The sequence below is a fragment of the Lepisosteus platostomus genome, chromosome 5, assembly GCF_059453375.1.
Source record: "Lepisosteus platostomus isolate fLepPlt1 chromosome 5, fLepPlt1.hap1, whole genome shotgun sequence".
Classification (NCBI taxonomy): domain Eukaryota; kingdom Metazoa; phylum Chordata; class Actinopteri; order Semionotiformes; family Lepisosteidae; genus Lepisosteus; species Lepisosteus platostomus.
The window spans coordinates 34,513,610-34,534,982 of record NC_142615.1 but is presented as its reverse complement, the minus strand read 5'-3'; the positions used below and the strand labels follow the sequence as shown (position 1 = coordinate 34,534,982).

The 21,373-nt window shown below is 43.9% G+C and overlaps 5 non-coding genes across 5 annotated transcripts; 3 read left to right on the top strand and 2 right to left on the bottom strand.

Moving 5' to 3' along the window:
* Window positions 1-2,921: 2,921 nt before the first annotated feature.
* On the top strand, window positions 2,922-3,003 carry trnal-uag (transfer RNA leucine (anticodon UAG)). Its single transcript has one exon. It is a non-coding gene; the product is annotated as a tRNA-Leu (tRNA).
* Window positions 3,004-5,972: 2,969 nt separating this feature from the next.
* trnah-gug (transfer RNA histidin (anticodon GUG)) lies at window positions 5,973-6,044 on the top strand. Its single transcript has one exon. It is a non-coding gene; the product is annotated as a tRNA-His (tRNA).
* A 574-nt stretch (window positions 6,045-6,618) lies between these two features.
* Window positions 6,619-6,691, bottom strand: trnav-aac (transfer RNA valine (anticodon AAC)). Its single transcript has one exon. It is a non-coding gene; the product is annotated as a tRNA-Val (tRNA).
* Window positions 6,692-6,800: 109 nt separating this feature from the next.
* On the bottom strand, window positions 6,801-6,873 carry trnaf-gaa (transfer RNA phenylalanine (anticodon GAA)). Its single transcript has one exon. It is a non-coding gene; the product is annotated as a tRNA-Phe (tRNA).
* Window positions 6,874-7,897: 1,024 nt separating this feature from the next.
* Window positions 7,898-7,969, top strand: trnad-guc (transfer RNA aspartic acid (anticodon GUC)). The gene has a single exon. It is a non-coding gene; the product is annotated as a tRNA-Asp (tRNA).
* The last annotated feature ends 13,404 nt before the right edge of the window (window positions 7,970-21,373 follow it).

The window sequence follows — 21,373 nt, the reverse complement described above, 5'->3', positions numbered from 1 at the left end:
AGTTACTTTGACGAAAGACAAATCACTTGTGCGCTTTTAACCTTCTCGCAGCTACGGGCGAGACTGACGCTCGCGATATGAAGGCACCCGCTGGTATACCTTCTCTAACTTTCAGTCGCGACAGACTTCGCTTTTTAAAAAAAAAAGTAGATATAGCCCTGAAAAAAGCATTAGCTTTATCAGTTTTATATTAATCTATTTTGAATCATAGTTTGATATTTTGTTTTATTTTTTATTGCATTTTACATAATAATAATAATCATTATTGCTTACACTTATATAGCGCTGTTCTGGATACTCCACTCAATGCGCTTTACAGGTAATGGGGACTCCCCTCCACCACCACCATTCTCCTGAATGATCACAGAGAGTCAGGACCTTGGTTTTACGTCTCAGCCGAAGGACGGCACCTGTTTACAGTTTAGCGTCCCCGTCATTGTACTGGGGTATCAGGACCCGCATGGACCGCAGGGTATGCGCCCAGCGACAGAAACCAGACGTGTGTCGGGCTCGGCTGCGAGCAGGACAATGACGTCACGTGGACAAAGTAGAGGAATTCAAAACGGTTCTATAAAAGACCTGTGTCAGCTGTTGGTTTGCAGTCTGGACTCTAAATCCTCCGATCCGATTTTAAATCTCTCTAATACCTGAGCTGCGGCTTCTTCCGAGTATTTATTCGTATACTTAATATGTGTAAGTGTATAGATGAAACCTTTCATAGAGTAACGCTTACGGCCGACAGGCACTGTGTAAGAGCCGGTGTACCAGAGCAGGTGACGTCACTGCCCTTCCCTGTGATAGCAGGACCACAGCCCGTGGGTTGTGGGGAGATCTCTCTTTAGCTCACCGGGCTGGGTTGCTGCAGAGAGACATGGGAGTCCCGGGTTCGAGCCCCCGACGGTGGGGGGCCGACCTAATGCGGTGACGGCGCCCGCCTGAGCCCTTGTTGCGTTACAATATATTGTTCAGTTTAAATCAAAATGCTTTACTAATACAAGAGAGAAGTATAGTATGAAGGATGTGACAAATGTATGATTTCACGGAACAAAACGGTTTTTATTTGCATTCGAAATGAAGCGGAATTTTAGCGCAACACACAAGCCCTTTGTCTTTTTTAGTGATTTTTAAACAGACGTAGAAAACGCGTTTTTTTAACACTATAATAGCAGGGTCAGTGGCGTAATGAATAACGCGTTAGGCCTCGTGTCAGAAAATTATAGGTTCGACTGCCATCTGGCTTGTTGAGTTTATACCACTTACATTCTTTTATATAAATGAACTGCACCTGACAGCTATAGAAAACACTTTAGGTAAGTTGTCTGCAGCCTCCTGCGTCGACAATTTACCCAAAACACTGTACTGTCTGGAGATCAGCTCCAGCTCTGAACTCAATTGCAATGAAAAACCATGCGTAACAAAACTGGAGAACAGCTGAACTTGTGCTCAGTTCGGTGATGAGGGTTCAGAACTGTCGTTGTTGTACTTAGCACGAACTGCACAGGCTCTGAATCAGACCATGTCAATTAGTCTGATCAGTGTAGGACACGTTAATGTAGAATTATTAATAGGTTTATTAGTTAGTTAGTTCAGGTTTACCCACCTGAACTAATGTAGAATTATTACTTGGTCTGTCTCTTGTTTGTATATAAATGAATGTCTCTGACAACTTAATGTTAGTTTTACGATGTAGGTCAGGAGTTGACATATGCACGAGTATACGAAATGTCTCACTCCTGGTTCAACTCATGTTCTATAGGAGATTGGCGATTCCTCCTGTTTCTCATACAACCATATCAGAACAGAAGCCCGTGTCACCCAGCTGTGATTCAAGATCGACTCGCATCTTTATCCCTTTTTTGTTCATGATCATTATTTTCTTTAGTTATGATCAATATTTAACTTTTTTTTAATTAAATGACAATAATCAAACATGCAGGCAGATTTTTGAAAAGTATTCGGAATTGACAGGGTGCCCCTTTGGAACAGTCGTCAGAAAATGTGAGAAAATGAAAGTTATGTAAGCTCTCACACAAAGCATTGAAGATTGGAATCTGAGTGTAAAAAAGCTACCTGTCTCCCAATGATAGGCAGGGATACACACCATGACTCGAATAGACTCAGCGAACTTTAACACCTATGATATTACGAGTGCTTTGCACGTGTCGAATTTCAAGAAGGAACTACTACAACAGTTTGGACATAATTCAATACCACCGGCAAAGTCCAATGCCGGCAACTTCTGAGAAAATAATGTTCACTCATGGAATTTGGTCTTTGAATGGCTGGCAGGAAAATTCATTTATACTCCTTTTGCACCCTCAGCTGAAACATGTTAAAATAACAACGCAGATTTGTTGGAGAACCTGACAAGAATTATTGGGTTAGTACTGTATGTATTCTTGTATATTTACTTTAATTTTAATATAAATGTAAACATGCATGCTGTATAAGCTATTGTAATTTTAAAATATGTTAGCTGAGGATGCGAGGGGGGCTATTATACCTTGTGAAACACGCAAGGAACTGTAAAAAAGGCTGATATTTGAATAAAATTGGCGATCACAAGAAAACCACAATTTATGTGGTATTATCATCAATATCCTTCAAAATCGACGTTCAAATGAAGGATTTGAAGAAACTATGAAAAAAGCAATAGTAGTAGGAGAGGATTTTGATTTTTGCTCTTCAAGTCAGTAGATCGACGTAGAGTTGCGCCCCTACAAACAGCACAAAGGATGAAACTCACCTCCTTCGTTATTGCTATGTTTGTGCAGGTGAAAGTAGCATTTGTGCTATTGAAAGCATCTCGGAAGATGAAGGTGCAGCCACTTCCACATGTCATGATATCATTAGATCCGACGACAAGAGCTGAAGCCCCCCCAGTCCAAGCCAGCAATGTGAGGAAGATGGGGCTGGAGGAAGGTAGCGTGGCCGAGCGGTCTAAGGCGTTGGATTTAGGCTCCAGTCTCTCTGGGGGCGTGGGTTCGAATCCCACCGCTGCCAAATGTTAATGTTTTAAGACCTGCAATACGATCAGTAAAAGTGCTTTTTGTTAGGCTGCAGGAGGTGTTAAGAGATAAACTTTCTAAAAGACAGGCTTAACATCAAGGCAGAAAAAATATTTTGTTTTCTCAACAGAAATTCTCTTTGGCACGTTCAGCTTTATGTAGGGAACAACATCTGCCAAGATCACTTTTGAGGCAGTGCACATGATAGTGTACCGGCAAGTACAGTACATTCAATATTGGCTGTGGTGGTGAGCTGCTTTTGTCTGTGAAACTTTTAATTCTTCACGCCGAATCGTTGGCAGGGGTAAAGCTTATTAAATCTTTGAACATAGCGCTCCATCAGAAGTACTTTGTTCGTGATCAAAAGAGATCAGAGGATTAACTTCATGAATTCACATAGCATACCTTACAGGAAAGATTTAAAAGGGGAATTGATTGTGCTTCCTGATGTTGTTCCTGTGGTTTCTTTGGATACAAAGGTGAATGTTCTTTGACGTTCTGCTAGAGTATCCACTGGGTGAGCTTTATCAATTAGCTCGGATAGGTCATCAGTGCTCCGTCTCCGGAAAATAATCAGCACTGTCGATCACGAGTTTACAGATTTCTCCAAATAACAACTATACATTTTAACCCAGCGGTTAGCATTCCTTCAATCCAATAGTTTTACTCTGGGTAAAAAGCAGCGCAATCTACAGAGAGATGATATTCAAATATTTCAACGTTCTTATTGGATTACCTGTATGGAGATATCGCTCAGAATTCCTAATATGATTTTGAGTTCAGTTTTGCTTTACTACTTTCAGAGTCTTTTATTGACCTTGCTGATGCAGAGAAATGACATAATCACAAATGCGACCTACCTGTGCTGCTGTTTCTGGTTAATAATTATTATTGCGAGGAAAAAAAAACAGCTCCTTGCATTAAGAGCAAGAGCAACCAACGCGCTCTCTTGTTGAGTTGGGTTTTTTCCGTGGTGCTCTTCCTCAGATGCAAAGTTATTTGGCGAGCAAGGACCTCTGAGAAGGAGCCTGAATCCGTCAAGAACTCTGAAATTCTAATATCGCACTACCGTCTTGTGTACAGAGATCTGCTTCTTCCTTTTTGAGTGTTTTGGTGTTTAAGAGCACACTTCCTACCTCGAATGTTAGTTTCAGGAGATGTGTTACCAGATCACAGATCATCTTGAAAAGATTTGGGATGCACTGGCTCAGTTATTTGAAGGAACCTATACCACCAACTCACTTCTGAGAAGCACCTGCACATTTTCGCAATCCTCTCTCTCACCTACAAAGTTATGAAGACACAGACGACCAACAAAAACTAATTTGATTCACTCAATTATTTGTCCATCTCTAAAGCCTGTGTGTATTGACAAGGCAATTCAAAAGCACATATTAAATAAGAACACGATCCTTCTTGTTACCATTCACGTGGTTGGAGCGTTGTTTCGCCCTTTAACATTCTTCTACAATATTTACAAAAGGGCTTTATCACTGGAGTTGTGTGCATCAGTCCATGAACATCAACTGTACTGCTGTTTTTCTATGCGTAATTTAATTGCAAGCACTTAAAAGATTCGGCTGTTAACCGAAAGGTTGGTGGTTCCAGTCCACCCAGGGACGGGGTTCTTTTGCGATATAAACATTGTCTTCAGTCGATTGGATTTCTCAGCGAAACCTTAACCATTTTAATATTTGCAGGAAATGCGAGTGTTTAAAACGTGTCAGGGTCACCGGGAAATGTCCAATAATGCCCAACATTGCAACTCCCCAGAAAACCATATTCACTCAAAAAAAATTATCGTCGAATCTTCATTTACACTCCAGTTGAATCCTCTGCTGAAATATTTTAAAAATACAATGCAGGTTTGTTTGAGAACTTGACAAGCATTCTTACAATAGCACTGTGCAGTTGGATTTTGATATTTTGACATATTTACCTTAATTTTAAACATAAATACTATACAGTCTATTGTAATTTTAAAATGTTAGCTGAGGATGCAAAGGGGTGAAAGGGAAAGGTCAGAGGGTATAGTAAAAACAAGGTTAGGATTGGTGGAGGTGGTAGGGGTGTTGATGGTTTTTCTCTTGTCATGGAAATATAACTATTAATTTTAAAGGATCACTTACTGACGTCAGACAGCTGCCAATTCTCCAGACGCGTCTCTGGAAGGATAAACAGTTTATCCTCCGAGGTTCGTCCAATTTGCTAAAATTGTCCGGGTCCGGATGGAGTTTCAGCAGCCGTTCGTGCTCAGGTTTGTGATCCCGGACGAGCCCTCAAATTGTCATGGAAATATAACTATCAAGGAAGCCACAAGAGAGAGTTCTCACCTGAGTAAGGTCTTTATTTCAATATTGCAATATTGGGAGCCCTGCAAAGTGCAACCAGAGACTCAATTTGTTACAAGCAGTACAGGGTTTTTATAAGACGTTGCGCTGTAAAAAAGTTCAGCACTTGGTCCATTCTAAAACTTCCCCTTTCTCTAAGAGAAAACAGATTACATCATAGAGCGAGAGAAGAAAAACTAGATTTGTTATTCAAAGCTTATCAGTTACTTTCAGCTAATTCTAATGACCCAGACAGCATATATTGTTTTGGTACATTGTCTTCTAAACTAACCTAAACAGTGTACTTTGTTGACGAACTGTTTTCTAAAATTCTGCACGCATTGTAGCACAGCAGTTACATCCTTGAAATATATTATCTAAAAGCACCAATATATTTTTTCAAAGCTCTCTACATTTTTAAGAATCAATTTACTTATTAGATTTCCACTTCACCGGCATCATGCAAGCAAACTACATAAATATGAGAAAACACGCAAGAGAGTTGTCACTCAGAGTGTCGAAGGGTCGATGTATACTGGGGCTCAGTTGAAATGCAACGTCAGGACTTTTCCGAATTATGTCACACGAAGAGAGCACAGCCCTTTCCGCCCTGCCGCATGTGTCTCGGTAACTCGCTGTGATCGTATAGTGGTCAGTACTTTGCGTTGTGGCCGCAACAACCCCGGTTCGAATCCGGGTCACGGCAGAATAGGGGCGTCTGCTTTTACTACTCGCACGAATGAAGGCAAAAAAAAGCCAATCGATGTGAACGAACGGCGCTTTACAGAGGAGTACTGCCTGACTGGATCGTTCATGAACGACAGAGGCCACTCCGACCTCTTCTCGGTTTTCTTCAATGACTTACTAAGGATCTTCTTCACATTCGCCCATGCAGGGGAAGCCAGTTTCACCAAAGCAAACGCAGGAAAGTGCATTTCAAGCAGAGACCAGGAGGGACTTGTTTACACCGAGAGTGGGCGGAGAATGGAACAATGCGCCCAGCCCTGTTGCTGGAGCCGATTCTTGATGAGCTCTTGGGCTCAATAAGAGGCCCCCGCTGGATGCTAATCTTTCTGTTGTTCTTGCAGGTCCTGCGCTGCTTTTGAGCCGACAGAGCTCGTCCTGGTCTGTCGGCACAGCCCAATTGCAAATGATCGGCTCCGCGTACAGAAGGAACGTGCGTTTGGTACAAGAGTGCACGAAGGCACCGGAAATACATTGGGAACAAATGACCGGTCGCTCAAGACCTCTGTGAAGTACAGGAGCGTGCAAAATGAGGCTGTTTCCACCCGGTCTCGAACCGGGGACCTTTCGCATGTTAGGCGAACGTGATAGCCGCTACACTACGGAAACCTGCAGGGACCGCTGCTGGTGTCTCACTTGCGTTTCGGGCTGAGAAAGGGACGCGTCACTTTAGGCAGGTGGCGCTGGAGAGAGGAACAAAGGGCGCGATGAAACAAAATGCCGAAACCTGGGATCGAACCAGGGACCTTTAGATCTTCAGTCTAACGCTCTCCCAACTGAGCTATTTCGGCGGTGCGCAAAGCCCACAGCCACCTGCTCCAGCCTTCCTGTGTTGTGGCATGAGCGCACCAAGAGTAGCGGGAGAGTGTTGCAGGAACGTCACTCAGAAGGAAAGCCACCCAGCTGCGCCGTCTGAGCTCTGTCCAGCGCATCTTCCTCGCATGGACTCCTGCCTGCGACGGGCAGGAAACAATTAGCAAGACCAGAACGACACCCCATGGGTGTCTCATGACCGCACCTTAGGTTGTGACACGTGCAGGTGTGAGGGGTTGCCGGGCTACTTTGGAGCAGAGCTTGGGCGGAGGGGGGGCGGGAAAGCAGACAAAGAGGTGACACCTCAAGGTCTGCACGATCACAGCTCTCCGCCGCCCCAGGCTTCCGCTCGATAAGCTACTGGACACACCCGCCCCTCCTCACACAGACCGTGGAAAAGCCCCCGAGTGGGAGGGCTCTCTCTTCCTCCCAGGAGCTCTTGGACACGACGCCCAGACAGGGCGCGGGGAGCCGCCGCCTGCAAACACGGCTCCAGGCAGGACTCCACTCCGCAGGAGCCGCAGAGCAGAGGAGATGAGGGCAGCTTAGCTCCTGTGCAGAGACCTGAGCTGTTGTTGCTGTGGATGCTGTCTTTTCTGCACTCGGGGTAGGAGTGAATGTTGAGTTGCCCTTAGAAATGAAGCAGAGCACTTCAACGGCACGGGTGTGTGTGTGTGTGCGCCCTGGTGATTCTGGGAGACAGATCGAACCTGGGCTAAAAGAGAGGGGGCTTAGCCCTCTTCCATTTGCTAGTTCAAAGTTGTACAACCCATTTGTATCTGCTAGGCGGCGCAGTCGTCGTGCACAAAGAACGCTTTGAAAAGCGTCAAAGGCAAGTCATTCCGAGTTGGTCGTTTGTGTTTTCCGTTCAGACGCGAAATGCTGAAATGATCTCTCGGCTCCTCGGTTGTCATTTCTGCTCCGTAAAGGAATCACAGCACGCGTCGGCTTCCAGCATGCTGGGTCGGGACACGATGCCGGGGGTTGGAGAGAGTGATGTCTTCCTCGTTAGTATAGTGGCAAGTATCCCCGCCTGTCATGCGGGAGACCGGGGTTCGATTCCCCGACGGGGAGTAGCTTTTCTTTCACCTCCTTAGAGAAATGTCTGCCTTTCACTTCTCTGTTTTCTTTCACAGCGTCGTGCACCTTTTCATTGCTCTCGCTTTCAGAGCCTCCGCACGGTACACGACTCGACATCAGGAAGCACATTGAAGTGAAAGCAGGAAGCGCTGCGACATGCACTGTGCAGATCCCGCCACACTAAGAGGTGAGTGGGTCTGTTCGATGCACAAAGAACGCTTTGAGAAGCGTCAAAGGCAAGTCATTCCGAGTTGGTCGTTTGTGTTTTCCGTTCAGACACGAAATGCTGATATGATCTCTCGGCTCTTCGGTTGTCATTTCTGCTCCGTAAAGGAATCACAGCACGCGTCGGCTTCCAGCACGGTGGGTCGGGACACGATGCCGGGGGTCGGAGAGAGCGATGTCTTCCTCGTTAGTATAGGACCTGTCACCTGTCCCCACCTGTCACGCGGGAGACCGGGGTACATCAGGACGCGCATTGAAGTGAAAGCAGGATGCGCTGTGACATGCACTGTGCAGATCCCGCCACACTAAGAGGTGAGTGGGTCTGTTCGATCACAGCGCTAGGCGAATCCCCAATCCCCTTTTGTGCCTGGCGACAAAAGATGTATTTTTCGGCCCAGTTTCGAACCGGGGACCTTTTGCGTGTGAGGCAAACGTGATAACCACTACACTACGGAAACAGTGGTAAGACGTGCCCAGCGGCCCAGTGCTGAGCTTCGCCAATGCGATTCAGCTGCTTCCAGTGCCTTTATTGGAGTGCTCTGATGTACCGTGCTCTCTCTCCAGAGACCAGCACGCCTGTCATGGACGGAGCAGGAAAGGCGGCGCCACATTCTACAGCCCTCTCCACGCAATCGACGAAATCGGGCTACTGAAGTGGAGAAAATCGCCTCTCCAGAAAGTGCAAATATCATCTTGGAGACTATAAATCCTATCGCCGAAGGTCAGCCCTGTCTACCAGAGTAACCCTCCCACAGCGATGATCAGCTCGTCTCACACGCGAGAAGTTTCGGTTGGAAACAAGCGCCCCCTCTTCTCGCACATTTTGCACGTTCGAGTAGTTTTAATGCGGCTCTTTCGTACACGGTGCTGATCTTTTGGAAAGCAGGAGGCAAAACCGAGTCGAACCGCCTGGGTGAAAACCAGGAACCCTAACCGCTAGACTATATGGCAGCGAACAACCATGCTGTTCCCGGCATCATGCAAGCAAACTACATAAATATGAGAAAACACGCAAGAGAGTTGTCACTCAGAGTGTCGAAGGGTCGATGTATACTGGGGCTCAGTTGAAATGCAACGTCAGGACTTTTCCGAATTATGTCACACGAAGAGAGCACAGCCCTTTCCACCCTGCCGCGTGTGTCTCGGTAACTCGCTGTGATCGTATAGTGGTCAGTACTTTGCGTTGTGGCCGCAACAACCCCGGTTTGAATCCGGGTCACGGCAGAATAGGGGCGTCTGCTTTTACTACTCGCACGAATGAAGGCAAAAAAAAGCCAATCGATGTGAACGAACGGCGCTTTACAGAGGAGTACTGCCTGACTGGATCGTTGATGAACGACAGAGGCCACTCCGACCTCTTCTCGGTTTTCTTCAATGACTTACTAAGGATCTTCTTCACATTCGCCCATGCAGGGGAAGCCAGTTACACCAAAGCAAACGCAGGAAAGTGCATTTCAAGCAGAGACCAGGAGGGACTTGTTTACACCGAGAGTGGGCGGAGAATGGAACAAAGGGTTTGTGTGTCAATTGTTTCGAATTAATTTCGAACGCAAAGAAAAGTAGTTTTCTTCCAAGAAATCACACATTTGTCGCATCCTCCATACTATACTTCTCTCTTGTAGTAGTAAAGCATTTTGATTTAAACTGAACAATATATTAAATGTTTCATCTATTCACTTACGATTAACATAGGCAGCCTTGAACGGATTGCGGAAATGAAATATACAGATGGATTCAGAGTGTGCTTTCCAACTTTTGTGTAACATTTTCCTTTGATAGGGCGGAGTTGTTTTTAAAATCTGGATTAAATAAAAAGGAGTGACGTCAGTGTAAAACAGCTTTCCTTCATGGGGAACAACAGTTGTGTTCCATATTTCTAATTATTTTGGTTTCAAGATAGCAATTTAGTATGAAACATAAAAGCCAGCTGGATAAATCTGTTACACGTCATTTACAATGGTCTTTCAACTAATTGCCCGTGCAGGGATCAAACCCCAACTGTTGTTGCGAGTTGCATAAGGCTCTGCAACATGCAGATGAGAAACTAACCTCCGCTTCTTCATTATATACACAGTGAGCTATATTTGCGAGCCTACTGCCCCCTGCGGGCTCTGTATTTGATTGCGGTACAAGACCGGCCGTGGAGGTAAAGTGAGATGGGTGTGTACATTAAAAGGCTCATAGCGTCCCTGGGAAGGCTCAAACCACCACCCTTTTTGTTAACAACCGAGCCACAAAGACTCATGTACAGCTTAACACTCCTCGGTCTCAGTGAAAGTGATACACTCCGTAAAATTTCTGGAGAATCATTTGTCAATTTCCCTACGGGATTAATAAAGTATTATCTATCTCTCTTAAAGGAAAATCGCCAACAGTGGCCGATATCTATTGGAGTTTTTTTCATTCTATACTGCAATTTCTGAAGGGTACAGGCTTGGGGAATTGGACCTTATGGTGAAGGCTGCGGGCTCAGCAGCAGCAGAACCTGATCAGTATCGGTTGACTCCGATATACTTTGACAACTTAACTTCTGGATTTAGAGACATTTACCTTAGTGTCGGTATACTAAGATGTTTTGGTAACGAGGAAGGAGGGACAAAGCAAATTGGCAGAATGTGTGCTATTTTGTTGACTACAAGTCCTCACATGCCAGAGGGTCAATATTAAAAAAAAACGTAACAGTATAATCTCTTGTACTTCACAATTTAATAGTGTCTGTTACATTGTGTCTCACACCTCAGTCTCAGAATTGTGAGACGAGTTTGTAATCAGGAGGGAGGGCAATAGCAATTCAGCAGAAATTGCATTCACCTTTTCCCAATGCATTCTCACATGCCATTTTCTCACATGCCATGCTCAGAGGGTCATATTTTTAAAATGGTACCGTAAAATGTCCTGAAGTTCAGGATTTTGACAGTCTGTTATATTGTGTCTCACACCTTGATGTCAGAAATATGAGATAATTTTAAAATCAGGAGGGAGGGCCCTAGAAATATAGCAAACATTGCATTTACCATTTGACAATGTATTCTCTCGTGCCATGTTCAGAGGGTCGTATTTAAAAAAACGGTACAGTACAATGTCCTGAAGTTCAGGATTTTGATAGTCTTTTCCATTGTCTATCACACATCTGTGTCAGAATTTTTAGACATTTTTATAACCAGGAGGTAGGTTCGATCACCCTCTGCTCATCCTCAGTTAACCATTTAGTCTCATATGCCATGTTCTAAATGTCCCATTTAAAACGGCTATATTAAAATTTCTTGTAAAATGCAAGAGTTTGAGACTTTTTATGATCAGAAGGCAAGGTCGTGGAAAATATGCAGGAAGTGCCAGTGAATTTACGTTTTGCCTTTGTCTTATTTACTCGTGGTATAACATGCCAGTTTGTTTTATTGTGAGTTGTGTTTCTGAAATGTGTTTCTTACAAAAATGCAATTTGGACAGTCTCTACTTACATATTCCCCTTTACTGAGGAAATGTACAATAATACATCCGGATAAGTATTTTTTAAAATGACTGTAGAGAGCCATCTACAGGCGAAAGACGACATAACATCACAGCAGTAGCATTTAAGATGGAACGAAAAACACAAAGCAGCAGCTGGCGAATAAGAAGCCAACTTCAGCCTCGTTAATGCAATAGCATTAGGTGAGGTGGAAAAATATTTCTTGCTCTGAACCTTAACATTTTTATAGGAGGTGTTCTAGGACCTCTTGCCTCAGAAAAAAAACTGCCAGTACATCACTTATTTCTACTCCATCAATAGCAGCAGTGTTATCAGTACTGAGCCCTAAATGTAGGTCCTATCATCATATAAAAAGTCGAAAGTATCGACTGCATTCAACTGATAAAATGTATCTTCTATGAGAGTTATATCTTTATCCAAAATACATCGGAAACAAATTTGCACGTTTTTTGGGGGGGATCCTGAAGACTGAGACTCAAAACTTTTTTTTCCTTCTTTCCAGGAGGAAGGATTATTCAGATGCAAACATTGTCCCAAAATCGATGTACTCTTCAATGATATTCAAATCCTCAAATTCTTCATCTGAATGTCGATATTGAAATATGATATCGTACAAATTGTGGTTTTCTTTTTAAAGCAAATTTTATGCTTTAAATTAAATAAATTGTATTTATTATGAATGTGCCGGAATTTTTTCAATACTTTAAAGTGTTCTGCCATTTTAGATGTTATGCTGTTCCTGTCTGATTTATCAAATGTGTCATTTAAATCTCCCGTCATTTCTATATCAGCCTGAAGGCCTTGAAGTAAAGATTGCAATTCATCCAAAAATGCAATTCATCCAAAAAAAGTTTCCCACTGGTGATACATACAAGGAAATGAATGTACATTTTCCCCCCAAATCAAAAAATTTAAAATCAAATACCTCCCTCATCTGCAGGTGGAGAGAATAATGTCAGAATAAATACAGGTTTAAAAGTCAGGAGCATTGATCGTCCTATTTTAAAATGACACTAAAATGCTCACAATATATTAAAAAGCTCTGTAAAATAATAAAAAAATAAATAAAACAAGGTAAAAAGAAATAATACACAGTTATAAAGCTCGGGAATTATCAATGGGAAGTTACAATGGGTTGATATGATTTAAAAAATAAAATGTTTGAAAAAATCCACTTACAATATGCTAAAAATGGCAAGAATGCTTAAAACAGGTGTGTAAAATTTAAAAAAATAAATAAAACAAGTTAAAAATAAATACTAAATGGGTTTAAAATTCAGGAATGTGATTGGTCAGATGCTTACAATGAGTGTTGCTGGTGTTTCGTGTGATTTACCGAGATTAAAAAAATATTCAATTTAAAAACGGCAAGAGCTCGTATGAAAAAAAAGTTCTTAAGTATCTTTGTTGTAACAGCTGCGCCAGAACTAGTGTATTCATATACATCAGAAAAGTAGCTGAACTTGACTGGTTTATATTCAGTTATATGCATTGGGGACGAAAAGGAGACTTACATGGATTTTATTAGGTTTGAGGAATCAGAAAATTAATTTTTACATGTTTATGCCTACGAGCAGAAATAACTTCCTGCTTTCAGCACTTTTATTGTTTTTGCTTGTAACCTCGAACAGAGAAACCCAGTACTGACTCATAGAAACGCCCCGGAGTTTCTGTGTTTCTGGGATTTAAGAGGGATGTACTGTATGAAGACAGTAAAGGGAGTTTTTTTTTTCCCGCTGTAGAGTATGAAGGCGGTTTGATGAGTCTGGAGGGAGGAGACACGCATTCCGCACGGGGAGCGCAGAACAACGAGTTTCACCTGCAGCTCGCCGAGTCCTGTCCTATATAACCCCTGAGCCTGGGACACACTGATTCTCTAACCAGTGTTCGAGATGTAAAGGGTTGAACCCAGAAGTCGAGAGTGGAGTTTTTGTATAAGTGTAAGATTAAGGGAATAGGGTTTTGGTGGGTTTGGTGCACAGATGAGGTTTCGGTTTAGGTTTAGTTTGCTTTTGACACATTTGTAACGGCCATGGGGGCCTGTAGAGTCGGCATGTGCTGTTACTTTTGCGCACGTTTGGTGTATAAGGGTGGTGAGGTTTCGGCTCATTCGGGTGATATTTCATGGTTGGACTTTTCAAGGAAGGTGTTACAGAAAGTCAAATGATATCAAATGCTTAATCACTTTGCTGAAGGGAATTGGTTTTGACATTAGTTTCAATCGGTGAAGTTACTGGAAGAATTTTGGATGAAAATAGAGGAGGAAAAAAAGATGTGGGCCTGATTAGAATGTTTGAATGGCAGAAGCTGATGGATCTTTCTAATGTGGTGTGAGCCTGGTCAGTACCTGGATGGGAGACCTCCTGGGAAAAACCAAGGTTGCTGCTGGAAGAGGTGTTAGTGGGGCCAGCAGGGGGTGCTCACCCTGTGGTCTGTGTGGGTCCTAATGCCCCAGTATAGTGACGGGGAAACTATACTGTAAACAGGCGCCGTCCTTCGGATGAGACTTAAAACCGAGGTCCTGACTCGCTGTGATCATTAAAAATCCCAGGGCGTTTCTCGAAAAGAGTAGGGGTGTAACCCCGGCGTCCTGGCCAAATTTCCCATTAGCCCTTACCAATCACGGCCTCCTAATAATCCCCCTCTATGAATTGGCTACATTACTCTGCTCTCCTCCCCACTGAAAGGTGATGTGTGGTGAGCGTTCTGGCGCAGTATGGCTGCCATCACATCATCCAGGTGGATGCTGCACACTGGTGGTGGTGGAGGGGAGTCCCCATTACCTGTAAAGTGCTTTGAGTGGAGTGTCCAGAAAAGCGCTATATAAGTGTAAGCAATTATTATTAATTAATAGGACTGTGATTGTTCGCATGTTTAATGAGATGGTGATGAAGGAAGATGTTGTGACATGGTTGTCTAAGTATTGTTAGTGAAAGGTGAGCTTCAGAAAGTCTTGGATGATAATGGCATCTGGAACTGTGCATGGAGAGTACCTGTTTCATTGCATGAAGACAAAAAATGGTTATGGTGGATTTAAACACATTCCTTCTTTGATTGGATTAGGTGAAAATAGAGGCCTTGTGTTCTACCAAGGGCAGCCAAAACCGTGCAGGAGATGTGGGGAGCTGGGTTACTTTGTGGATGCCTGTACAAAAGTGGTGTGTGGTATGTGCAAGGAAATTGGACATGCATATACTGAATGTACAAGCGTGATGAAATGTAATCTCTGTGAGTGTGAAGGTCATGTGTTTAAAGACTGTCCAAATTCCTTTGCAAATAAAACAAAACTGGGAAGACCAATGCAAAAACGGGAAGAGTTTGAAGAGGCATTTAGGGCTGGAGCAGTGGTTATGGATCAGGAACTGGATGTGGTTGATGTTGAAGAAAGTGGTGAAAAAGAGAGCGAGAGTTCAGAATGGAGTGAAGGGGATGAGGGGGAGGTAAAAGAGAATGATGATGTTGCAAAAATTGAGGTGGAATCTGAATTGATTGGTAGCATCTCTTCCAATAGCCTGCCACCTGTGGAGACTGAAAGTGCTCAAATGAAATGTACAGAACAGAGGGTGCAGTCTAAAAGAGACATTGGATTTAGAAAATGATTTAACTCCAAGCAGTAGAGTGAGGGAAGATCATTTTCCGAGTCCTCAGGTAGGTTCTCCCATGGGTTTAGATGTCTCTAATATATGTGATCTTACTTACCAAGCTTTAGAACCAAAGACTCAAGGAGGGCAGGTGGTGAAATATCCTATGGATTGTGGGGGTGGTGGAGGAGGACACAATTAAAGCAAAAGTGGGGGGGGAGGCCTGTTGGGTAGGTGTCACCTACTGAATGATTGTAGCCAGAGCTTTTAGTCTCCCCTGGTCCTACTTTAAGTATGGCTCTTAATATTGTGTCAATAAATGTGAGAAGCATTCGCTCTAAGTTAAGGGCAAGGAATATACTATCATTTGTGAGGAAGGTAAATGCTGATATTGTGTTGTTACAGGAGTGTGGGTTACCCTTTAAAACTGCCATAAGGATATGGAAGAACTGGGGACATTGGGCCCATCAATCTGGAGTGGGTCCAAAGAAAATAAATCTGATGGTATAGCTGTTCTAATTAAAAATAAGATGGTAGAGGTACGTCAGCACCTTGTAGTGAAACCAGGGAGAGCACTGGTGGTGTATCTGGGTTTCATGAATGTCTAATTTAAACTCTTAAATATATATTGTCTGAGTTGCTCACATGACAGATATGTCCTAATTCAGGAACTGAGTATATTTATTGGGATGGGAACCAGTGGTTTTAGCTGGGGATTTTAATTCTCTTTTAGAAAGAGAAGGCAGAATGAGGGGCGAGAGACGGGTCCCATTTGATAAATCATCAATATTATTGCAAACATTATGTAAAGATTTTAAACTGAAAGATGGCTTCAAACTTCATAGTCAGGGGAGGGCAGGTTTCACATGGGACTAGTCTAATGGGACCCAAGCCTCACGCATTTTGTTTGATACGTGATTTTACTTGCACGACCGCAGGCCTAACCCCTGTTTTTTTTTCTCTGACCATTGTCTGCTGTCATGTACAATTTCTATTCCAACAGCTGTTACTGTGGGGAAGGGTGTGTGGAAGCTCGATATTTTGCTTCTGGAAGGTGAGGAAGTGACGCACAGGTTCAGGGAAAGATATAAGGAATGGCAGTCTTTGTATGACCTGTTTGGCACAAGAGCACAGTGGCTGACCCGCTCTGACCCCCAGCTTCTCTCCCTGTCTGTGTGTCTCATGGAGTTAGAAAGACTACAAGCTGTGCAAATTTCCAAATCTGTAACATCATTTCAAGGGTGTATGATAGATCGTTCACAAGATCAAATGGCTGTTTATTATTGTAAGAACTGTAGTTCACTACTGTTCTTTTGACTCTTGAGCTTGCATTATACAGCCGTTGAGTGCATTTTGAACCTAAGAGATATCCAACTGATTCAACCTGTCTGATGAATGTTAAATGGGTTGTGACTTTTGGCAAAGTTTTTTGCAACATTATTTGTTTCATGAATACCATTCATCTCCATAACAATTTTCCTGTACCCTGAACATATGTTTTAAATTGCTTGATCCCATTTGGTGCAACCTTTCCGTTGTACTCTTAATGTGTTGTTTGCATTAGGAGTGTGTTAAATAAGCATTAAAGAAGCCCGTTTCTTCTACTGCTTCTGATCTTATACAGTGGTCAGAATCTCTCATCCAAAAGCTGATGAGAGGGAGGGGGGGAAATTAGTGCAGATGCACAATCCATAAAAAAACATTAAAGAGCATAAGGGTTTTTATCACATGGACTTGTTTGACTGTTTAGGATTAATGTTTTGGTGGCAGATCAATTAAAGGACTACAACCAAAAAACACTGTTTCTCTCACTGAACGCATTCTCCTTCAAAAACTTTTTTACCAACAGGTGAGTGGAGTTGCCATGGGCACCAGAATGGGACCCAGCTATGCCAATATCTTTGTTGGCTGGGTAGAAGAACGCTTCTTCACTTCCTACACTGGCTATGTCCCTGACCTCTACAAGCGATATATTGATGACTGCGTCAGTGCCGCCACATACTCCAACGATCAGCTTAAGTGCTTCTTGCACCATTTCACCAACTTCCACCTGTCCCTCAAATATATAGTTAACATATCTTCCACTACTCTTGAGTTTCTGGACATCAACTACCACAGACTCTCCACTTCTGTTTATTACAAACATACGGATTCACACAGCTATCTCTTGTATAGCTAATTTCACCCCAAACATACTAAAAATCTCTCCCTTTTTCACAGTTCCTTCGGCTACAACAAATATGCAGCGACGACATCGAATTCCAGAACCAAACCCTCAAAATGTAATCCTTTTTCATCAACAGAGGATACCCCAGCAGTGTTATTGACAGGACCCTTGCCGAGCCAAAAACACCCCTCGGACCATCAACCCAATCAGGAACTCCCACCATAACAACCGCATTCCTTTGGTGCTTCCCTAACACACTTCCTATCCCCAGGACTGTTAACGACAACTTTTCCATCCTACAGGAAGATCCCTCTGTTGGGGCCCTCTTTTCTGACCGCCCCATCATCTCATATCGCCAATCACCTAATCTGCACAACCTTCTTGTTCACAGTTCTTGTTCCCTTGACCGCCCTCAGCAACCATCCACACCAGGTACTTTCCCTTGCAACAGAGCTCACTGTATCGCCTGCAAGTACACATCCAACACCACACTCATTCGAGGCCCCTCAGGACAATTCTAGATCACCCAGATGGCATCTTGTACCTCCAGCAACCTTATTTACTGTATCTCTTGCAGTAAATGCCCAGTTTCTCTCTATATTGGAGAAACAGGAAGGAGACTTGGAGACCGCTTCAGAGAACATGTCAGGGCTGTGAAGATTAAAGATCTCTCCAAAAACCATTGTTTCTCATTTCACCTCTGATGGCCATGACCACTCTAATCTCTCCGTCTTTGTTCTCAAAGATGGTTTTCTGAACACATACATTAGAAGGAATACCAAAACCAAACGTGTCCTGCAGCTAGGATCACACCTTCCCCCTTCTCTAAACGACAGACTACTATTCTACTAAATTTTCTCCATTCATTGGAAGTTTCATTTCACACCTCTCAACACCTATTCTGACTTCACACCTCTTGATTGGCCTCTCTTTCTGTCCCCTGCTCCCACCTCTCACTCCTCCTCCCTCCCAGCCTTTGTTCTCCCACTACATTACCTTTGCCTACTGCCTTCTCTCTCTCACACCTGAAGAAGGCTCCATGGCCGAAACATTGTTTTCTCTTCTTTTTTTTCAGCATGGAATAAACCTATTACTTGTTCCTTAACAACCGGAAACAATATCTTCGGTCTTTCCAGAGCTGTAAGTAGTCATTCCAAGTTTATTAACTTGTCTCTGTGCTTGTATGTACTCTTCAATAGCCACTGATGTTATGTACAACAGCTATTTTTAAAAATAAATTTGCATTTTTTGGGACTTCTTTTAAAGAATTGGCACATTTGGCAGAGCGGCGGCTCTGTGGCTAAGGATCTGCACCTGTGGCTGGAAGGTTGCTGGTTTACATCCCACGGTCGGCAGAGGAATCCTACTCCATTGGGCTCCTGAACAAGGCCCTTAACCCCAACTGCTCCAGGGGTGCCGTATAAATGGCTGACCCTGCGCTCTGACCCCCAGCTTCTCTCCCTGTATGTGTGTCTCAAGGAGAGCAAGCTGGGATATGCAAAATAGGAATTTCTAATGCAAGATATTGTATATGGTCAATACAGTGATCATATCTTATTGGCACATGGTAATCTCCAAGGAACAAGTAATACGTTTATTCCATGCTGAAAAGAGAAGAAGAAAACACAATGTTTTGACCATGGAGCCTTCTTCAGTTAAGATTTGATTTTTTACAATCATACCCACACAAACTTTGCAATTTTTAAAAATCTTGCAAACACAACCCAGATATGTTGACTTTTTAAAAAAAACAAAAACAATTTGGGGTATTTTTTTAAAAGAAACACATACTTCTTTTCTAGTTTTTTATGTGGCTGTTACGAACCCTGGCTCCCGGCAACGGAGGAGGCAGAAGTAGGCGTAGCCCCTATCCATCAGTTCACCTATCAGTTTTCCCATTCACCACCACACCCTCGTCTCATCCTACTTAAACACCTGTCCTTCCCTACCTCGTTGCTCAGTATTGGTTTTCCCTTTCGAGCTTCCTGGTTGCGTTACTTCTACTCTGTGTTTGTCTTGGCTTTCGGTTTGCGGTTTTTCCCTTTGGACTTCGGCTTTTCGGATCTCGGCTTGGATTGGTTACTTTCGCTCTGTTTTGGATCACTGGCTACCCCTGGATTCTCGGATTGCTCTACGGACTACGACTTCGGATCTCGCTTCGGCTTCGGTACTTGTTCCCTTTCGGATATCTGGCTTCCCCTGGACTCTCGGCTCGTTCCTACGATTACGGTTTGCTTTCGGATTACGACTTGGTTTTGTTCGCTCCTGCAAGTGGGTTCACTCACTGGTTCGGTCCCTATTACCAAAACCATAACAGAATACTGAGCCATTTAACATGGACCCAGCGGAGCAACAGGAGATTCGCTCAGCTTTGGATCAGCACGGACAAGCCTTACTCCAGCTCCAGGCTTCTGTCCAACAGATCTCTGCGCACCTGTCTGCAATGCCGCCCATAGGCAATCGAGGAAGCAACGCTGGAGCTGCCGCTTCGGCTCCGCCTCCGCCAGCTCCTACACCTGCCCCTCGACCTCTTCCACTAACTCCACCTCACAGGTTTGACGGCAACCCTACGAAATGTCGGGGCTTCTTAGCACAGTGTGCGCTGGTTCTCAGGCTTCACCCGGAGACTTTTTTTTCTCCTCAGGACAAGATCGCCTTCATAGTTTCACGGCTAACCGGCCGCGCTTTGGAATGGGCTACTGCTCTGCTTGATCGCGGGGCTCCTGAAATTCAGGATTATGATTTTTTTTTAGGAAAATTTAAGGGGGTTTTTTGTCGTCCCATAGTTGGCCAAGACTCTGCCTTCCGCCTCTCCTCCATCCACCAAGGCCGCCGGTCTGTACATGATTATGCTATAGATTTTCAAGTAGCAGCAGCAGAGACTCACTGGGACGATGAGGTCCTTATTTTTCTTTTCCGTCAAGGACTCAGTGAAGAAATTAAGGACCATCTGGTAAATATGCCGCAATTGGGCAATACCTTGGAGGAAGTTATTTCACAGGTATTGCAATTGGAATAATCAGAATTCGTCATAGGAGTGCTGAGAGATCTCGGTCCCCTATACTAGAGGCTCCTCGGCTATCACCTTTCAGATCTGCCGACTCAGAACAACCTATGGAAATAGCCCGCACCCGAGTAACCCCTGAAGAACGAGAGAGGCGCCAACGAGAGGGTCGCTGCCTGTACTGTGGGAAATTTGGACACTTTAAAGTGGCCTGCCCTGCTACATACTCATCCTTGAAGCGCCGCCCACCTTCTCAGAATCCTAAGGTGAGTGAGAATACTCAATTCCCTCACCTTTCCTCAGGATTTTTTATTTGTTCTACACTATTCTGAGGTAATGAAAGGAGACCTCTGCTTGCCTTTATAGACTCAGGGGCGGCAGGTAACTTTATAGACACCGCCGTCGCTCGAGCTTGGAAATTACCCTTGACCCTGGTGTCCACCCCTCTTCGTGTCCAGTCCATTGATGGCTCCCCCGTATCTCCAGGACTTATTAGGTGGCAAACGGAAATTATAAGCCTGCAGATAGGCGCCACCCATGTGGAAGACATCTGGTTTTATCTCCTTGAGACCCCAAGACATCCTCTGGTGCTAGGCTTTCCTTGGCTACAGCAGCATGACCCTCACATTTCTTGGTCCCGTAAAGAGATAGTAGCTTGGGGACCCAGATGTGTTAGAAAATGCTGTCGCCTACCAGTGAAGTTTGCACTCATGGCGACGTCCCCTTCAGGGGTTCCTACCATACCCCCTCAATACTCTGATCTACAGGAAGCCTTTAATGAGCAGGAGGCCTTGGCCCTCCCCCCTCATCGACCATACGATTGTGCCATTGACCTTTTGCCTGGTACTATCCCTCCCAAAGGTCGTATTTTTCCACTCTCCAATTCTGAGTCTGAGGCCCTGAAAGTCTATATACAAGATTCTCTGAAGGCTGGGCTTATACGTCCATCCAC